Below are 7,218 nucleotides of genomic sequence, written 5' to 3'. Positions count from 1 at the left end.
TTTACCTTGTCAGCTTCGGTTACTGGCCTAACGTTCAAGGATAAAAAGATTGAAGGGATACTTGGGATTTTGGCAATGAGGCCCTTTATTCACTTCCCAGAGTTAGATTAACTTGTGGAAATTAGGTTGCATTCCAAACACTTAAAAGACACACCCTCAGCCCTCAAATTAAGTGGACACCTCTGATGACATATCATGCATGACCTCTGACAAATTGACAATTGCAGGGCAAGGGGTGAGGAAAGAATGAATTAATTTGACATTTTCTTGCCCAGAAATGTGTCTCTCGTTCATTCCACGGTTGTGTTTTCAGTCATCATGAAACCACTGGTAGCTGTTGTGTGTGCATTATATGCGCTACAGTCAATTATGTTTGCATTTCATATCTTGGCTAGAAGACAAAGCCTCCGCAGACATCGAATGTTAGCCATCTAACTATATCAGGTAAATCGAAAATTACAATCTAAGTGTTATGTCAAGGAAAGTTGTACACGCAAGCTAACGTTTCCAAAAGCAAACCAAACAAAAACATAATTACTTTTATGATACGTGTTTCAGCCGTCATGTGCATTAGTAGCACAATTTCTAACTTATTTAAATTATTTTTTACATACACTTGTATGTTTATTTCTCCATATTAATATTGGTTTTAAGTTTTGGCTGACTTTTCTTAGCAGATGTACAATCATCGTAAATTAAATGATGCGGCGTGTCAGGCACCGGAGTGAACATAATTGTACGCTCGCAAACTCGATCAAAAACGAGGGCTGAGGAGCTTGTGTTGCCAACTTCCTATGCTTGGCTAATAATTTAGACCGTCTACAAAGATGGCCGTGGGGATTCCCCCAAGTGCATAAGGTGACGCTAAGTGGAGGAGGGTGTGACTTTTATGTGTTTGAAACGCAGCCTTAGAGTTAGGTTTGCGAGCCAATGCTAACTAGCATTAGTGCAATGACTGGAAGTCTATGAGTATGACTGGGGGTCTATGGAAGTCTGCTAGCATATAATTCCAGTCATTGCACATGTTAGCAGATACCCATAGACTTCCAGTCCTTGCGCATGCTAGCAGATACCCATATAGACGTCCAGTCATTGCGCTAATGCTAGTTAGCAATTGCGCTAGTTATTAGCTTCCTTCAAACTGCACGCAAAAATGGTATCCACAAGTTCATCTGACTCTCGGTAAGTAAATAAAGGGCCTCATTGCCAAAATCTAAGGTATAATAATATATCCCAGAAACATCCATTTCACATTGTTCCAAAGACAGAAACGCGGCTTTCTGGTGAATTCTTCTCTTTGACCTTTTGCTCCTATTCTCCGTCTACACCAGTCTCCGCATACCCCTCATTAGCACTAAGATAGTTGTATATGTTTGTGTGTGTGCGGAATCATTACTTTTGTGTGTATGGGTTCATACAAATCAGTGTTTATGCATGGAAATGTGTGAGTAATTGAAAGTCTACATGTGTCTGTATGTCTTGAGTGTAAGGGGGTGTGCATGTGACCAGGCAGAATGTATGTATTTCTGTGTGTGTATGTGTGGGGGGGAGGTGCTGGAGAGGAGACTGAAGCCTATTGATTATTTTAATCCTCCTATTTGTGAGTCTGTGATCCTCTCAGCTCAGCCTTCCACAGGGGGATTGCTAATGGGCACGAACGCTTCCCTCCTATGCCCTCGCTCCCTGTCCAATTAACTTTACACTGGAATCTGCCAGGATAGAGTGTGAGGAGGAGGGAAGACTGCCGAGGTATCCCCCCACCCTTCCACCACCACTATCCCTCCAGTCTCCCGTAGGAAACAAATTCAGCATCCAGAATACTATTACCTCTCACCTTTAATTAAATATCTGTCTGCTTGTTTTCACTCTGACAAGATGAGACCACAGACTAGTTCACTGAGGGAAGGAGCAGGACACGGGTCTATTCTGTAATTCTAGAGTATTGCTTGTGGTTTAAAGGGTTAAGAGATGGGATACTGCCATTTTATATGAGGAAGGGATTTCTCTATCACCTAGCTAACTGTGGTAATAGTGAGATAAGAAAATTAAGAAGTTGCAAACTCAAACTATTCATACCTCTTGACTTATTCCACATTTTGTTTCGTTACAGCCTGAATTCAAAATGTGTTCAATACATTTTTTTTCTCACCCATCTATGCACAGTACCCCATAATGACAAAGCAAAAACATGTTTTTAGAAACATGTATATCTAATTTACATAAGTATTCACACCCCTGAGTCAATACTTTGTAGAATCACCTTTGGCAGTGATTACAGCTGTGAGTCTTTCTGGGTAAATCTCTCAGAGCTTTCCACACCTGGATTGTGAAACATTTGCCCATTATTCTTTTAAAAATTCTTCATGCTCTGTCAGTTGGTTGTTGATCATTGCTAGACAACCATTTTCAGGTCTTGCCATAGATTTTGCCATAGATTTTCAAGTAGATTTAAGTCAGAACTGTAACTCAGTCACTCAGTCAAAATGTACTGTCTTCTTGGTAAGCAACTCCAGTGTAGATTTGGCCTTGTGTTTTAGATTATTGTCCTGCTGAAATGTGAATACATTTTCCTGTGTCTTGTGGAAAGCAGACTGAACCAGGTTCTCCTGTAGGATTTTGCCTGTGCTTAGCTCCATACCATTTTTTTTAATCCTGAAAAACTCCCCAGTCTTAATGATTACAAGCATACCGATAACATGATGCAGTCACCACTATACTTGAAAATATGGAGAGTGGGACTCAGTAATATGTTTTGGAGTTTTCACAAACATAACACTATTTATTCAGGACAAAACATTTTTTTACTTTGACTCTTTTTTTTGTAGTATTACTTTATTGCCTTGTTGCAACCAGGATGCGTGTTTTCCAATGCCTCGCAAAGAAGGGCACCTATTGGTAGATGGGTAAAAGAAATAAGAAAAGCAGATGTTGAATATCCCTTTGAGCATGGTGAAGTTATTAATTACACTTTGGATGGAGTATCAATACACCCAGTCACTACAAAGGTACAGGCATCCTTCCTAATTCAGTTGCCGGAGAGAAAGGAAATTGCTCAGTGATTTCACCATGAAGCAAAACCGTTACACATTTTAATGGCTGTGATAGGAGAAAACTGAGGATAGATCAACAACATTGTATTTTCTCCACAATACTAACCTAATTGACAGAGTGAAAAGAAGGAAGCCTGTACAGAATAAAACTATTGTAAATTATTTTACCCATCTACCAGTGGTGGAAAAAGTACTCAATTGTCATCCTTGAGTAAAAGTAAAGATACCTTAATAGAAAATAACTCAAGTAAAAGTGAAAGTCACCCAGTAAAATACTACTTGAGTAAAAGTCAAACTATTTGGATTTAAATATATTTAAGTATCAAAAGTGTAAATGGAATTTCTAAAATGTACTTAAGTATCATACGTAAAAGTATAAACCGTTTCAAATTCCTTATATTAAGCAAACCATGCCTCGCAAAGAAGGGCACCTAGATGGCAGTGGTGTAAAGTACTTCATTTAAAATACTCTAAAATACAACTTAAGTAGTTTTTGGGGGTATCTGTACTTTACTTTACTATTTATATTTGTTCTAACTTTTACTTTTACTTCACTACATTCCTTAAGAAAATAATGTACTTTTTACTCCATACATTTTCCCTGACACCCAAAAAAGTACTAATTACATTTTGACAGGAAAATTGTCCACTTCACACACTAATCAAGAAAACTTCCCTGGTCATCCCTACTGCCTCTGATCTGGTAGACTCACTAAACAGAAATGCTTTGTTTGTAAATTATGTCTGAGTGTTGGAGTGTGCCCCTGGCTATCCGTCAATAAAAATAAAAAAATAAAATAACATTGTGCCGTCTGGTTTGGAAAACCTCCCTGGTCTTTGTGGTTGAATCTGCGTTTGAAATTCACTGCTCGACTGAGGGACCTTACAGAAATTGTGTGTGTGGAACAGAGATGAGGTAGTCATTCAACAATCATGTTAAACACTATTATTGCACACAGAGTGAGTCTATGCAACTTATTATGTGACTTGTTAATTAAGCAATTTTTTACTCATGAATTTATTTAGGCTTGCCATAACAAATGGGTTGAATATGTATTGACTGTAGACATTTCAGCTTTTCATTTTGATTTAATTAGATTTGATATATTTATATATTTTTTACATAATTCCACTTTGACATTATGGGGTATTGTGTGTAGGCCAGTGACAATTTTTAAATATTTTTTAAATCCATTTTAAATTTGGTCTGTAACACAACAAAATATGGAAAAAGTCAAGAGGTGTAAATATTTTCTGAAGGCACCTAAGGTTTATCCATTAAATAGTTGGGAGCATACATAGAGTGAGCGACTTTCTTTACTTATTTTTAGACAGTTTACTCTTTGTTAGTCAGCACTTCTACAAAACAATGGTAGACTGAATGTAATGAACATCAGTGCTTGACTTGGACTGAAATAGCTGCCAGTGCTCGTTTTGGGTGCCGGTACTAAAAAATGTAGAAGCCAGTATTCAGTTCCTGTGAGCTCCTGAAGTACATACATAAATGCAGTATTAGTCCTTATGTCTGTAACATGTCATTTGTTTTCTCAACCCACCGCATATCAACAAAAGAGAATACATTACTGCAGTAAAAAATTGAATCATTTTTTTGAGATTGTAAATAATGACAGCTTTAGTGTAAGTCAGACAGTGACTCAGAGGCGTCTTCACATTGTTTTATTGTAGGTCTTATATATTACCTTTAGGGTAGATTAAATTGTTGTTTATAATATTATACATAAGATATACACACAAGGTACAATGACAACAATCAATTCATACCGTTCCTAAACAAAGACCAGGTTTCCTTTTCAACAGTAAGTTATTTAACATTATTTAGTGCCAGGGAACACAGTAGAATGCAGCATGACACAGAAGTCATGTACAGACAAACAAATCAGTACATTATGTTGGTTTAAATAAGATGGTAGGTGGTTATTGTATTACTGTCAGTTAAGATATAGTACAGGAATAATGTTTTCATCTGACTGATGCAGTTTGATAATAACTGGTGTTCTGTCTTTAGATCAAGCCCAAAGCTCTGTCCTGTAGTTGGACCTGAGACGCGACACACACACCGGTCATACTGTGTTGCAACAGTAGTGCACACACATGGAGTAGCAGTATCATCCCTGCTGCAGCTGCATTTATTCAGTGGTTTTCCTAATACAACAACTTGTTACAATAGAGGCCTCCTCTGAAGTCCTGTAACATGTACAACTACTTACATTAGGTACACATGTATGATGCTATGAACTACAGGAGAAGGACCTGCTTTTCATGGTATTGTCTAGGCAGGGCATTCACATTGATGTAAAGATATATATATAATTTTTTTAATGGCCTGACAAGGTAATAATGCCCCCACTCTAAAATTTCCATGAAATCCATTCTTGATCGATAACACAAGTGACACGATATAGTCTCATTGCCACTGTGTCAAGGGTTTGCATAACATATTTGACAGACAGCATCAACCTGAACCTGCATATTTGAATTGCATTTACACAATTAGTAATGTATGGTACATTCAATAACACACAAAGATGTACATTTCCATTGAAGACACTCAGTCCGTTTCTAGTTCTACGGTAGCAGCGTACATTTTAAAATGTGAAACTAGTTCTGTACAGAGTACAAGATGAATCCTCAATGTCCGTATCCACACTGTAAACAAACAGGCTGCTTTACCTTAGAAGAAAAGAAGACTCATCATTATACAAATAACCAACTGGCCATGAACTAAAGCATCATCTCTCCATGACCTAAAGCATCATCTCTCCATGACCTAAAGCATCATCTCTCCATGACCTAAAGCATCATCTCTCCATGACCTAAAGCATCATCTCTCCATGACCTAAAGCATCATCTCTCCATGATCTAAAGCATCGTCTCTCCATGAACTAAAGCATCATCTCTCCATGACCTAAAGCATCATCTCTCCATGACCTAAAGCATCATCTCTCCATGACCTAAAGCATCATCTCTCCATGATCTAAAGCATCATCTCTCCATGAACTAAAGCTCCATCTCTGGTTATGTCTGGGTTCGACACCCCGTTTAAATTGCTCTGTTATCAATTTAATGTAATGTGAATATAGGAATAGGGTTTGAGGGTTTAAACAAAGGATGGGCTCATTAGTGGAACACGATGATGCTCTGTCATCCACCATAAGGTCTGGAAAAATACTGTATCTGTCTACCATAAGCCTCATCATTGATATCCTGTGTGTGAGGGGACTACCATCACCCCTCCCCACCCCCCTTAGCTGTAGGCAGGGGCCATGTAGGTAAAACTAACAACATGATACTTATCTTACACACACCACACTGGATGATGTTCGTTGTGTTGGGTGTATTATCAGCTCCGATCATTATATTCATGACTTTTCTCATTTGGTGTCTTCAGCCGTATTGGAAATCCATCTTGGAGCGAAGAAGGGAGGCGGGAAGCCCCGCAACCAACCTCGCAGTCTTCCATTTACAGTCTGCAATCTGAGACCATTTTACTAAATTCCACACTGGTGGCTGAAATGGTCAGCCCATGTCAATGCAACACTAGATAGGGGAAGTTCAATGAATCACTGTGTGTGTGAAAGAGTTGTATGCGAGTCATGTAGGTATACTTTCACATACATGATCATACACACAGATGTGTGCGCATCAGAAGTGAATATATATGTAACTTTAAGAATACACACGATATCAAGATGATCTTTAAACAAGTTTTTGTCTTGACATAATTCTTGTTTGTCACCCCATACTTACATGTTAGTTTCATTTACATATCTGTGATTCAATGATATCATGAGAATGACAAAACACATGACAAACAAATGGGTGTGTATTAAATAAAAATGCGTATAAACACAGTCTATATGCACATTATATGCCTTGTAACTACACTTGGTTTGGAATGTTATGGTATGACCATTATCTAGACATTAAAAACAGACATTATACATTTCCTTTTCCCATTGCATCTGTTTCTCTAAATACTGTGTGTTTTAGCAATGGTGTGAAAGAGAGAGGGGAAAAAGAGAGAGAAGAGAGTGGTTGAGAGAATCAGGTTGGATGAGGATCCTGAAAAAGTTGCTGTATTTGTTTGCCTGGGAGAATGTGTGTGTAGTTGTGTGTGTGTATGGTTGTGTGTGACATGTGGCTGCCT

Source organism: Oncorhynchus clarkii, chromosome 7 (genome assembly GCF_045791955.1).
Source record: "Oncorhynchus clarkii lewisi isolate Uvic-CL-2024 chromosome 7, UVic_Ocla_1.0, whole genome shotgun sequence".
NCBI classification, from domain to species: Eukaryota; Metazoa; Chordata; class Actinopteri; order Salmoniformes; family Salmonidae; genus Oncorhynchus; species Oncorhynchus clarkii.
Note: the sequence above shows the minus strand (reverse complement) of the source record.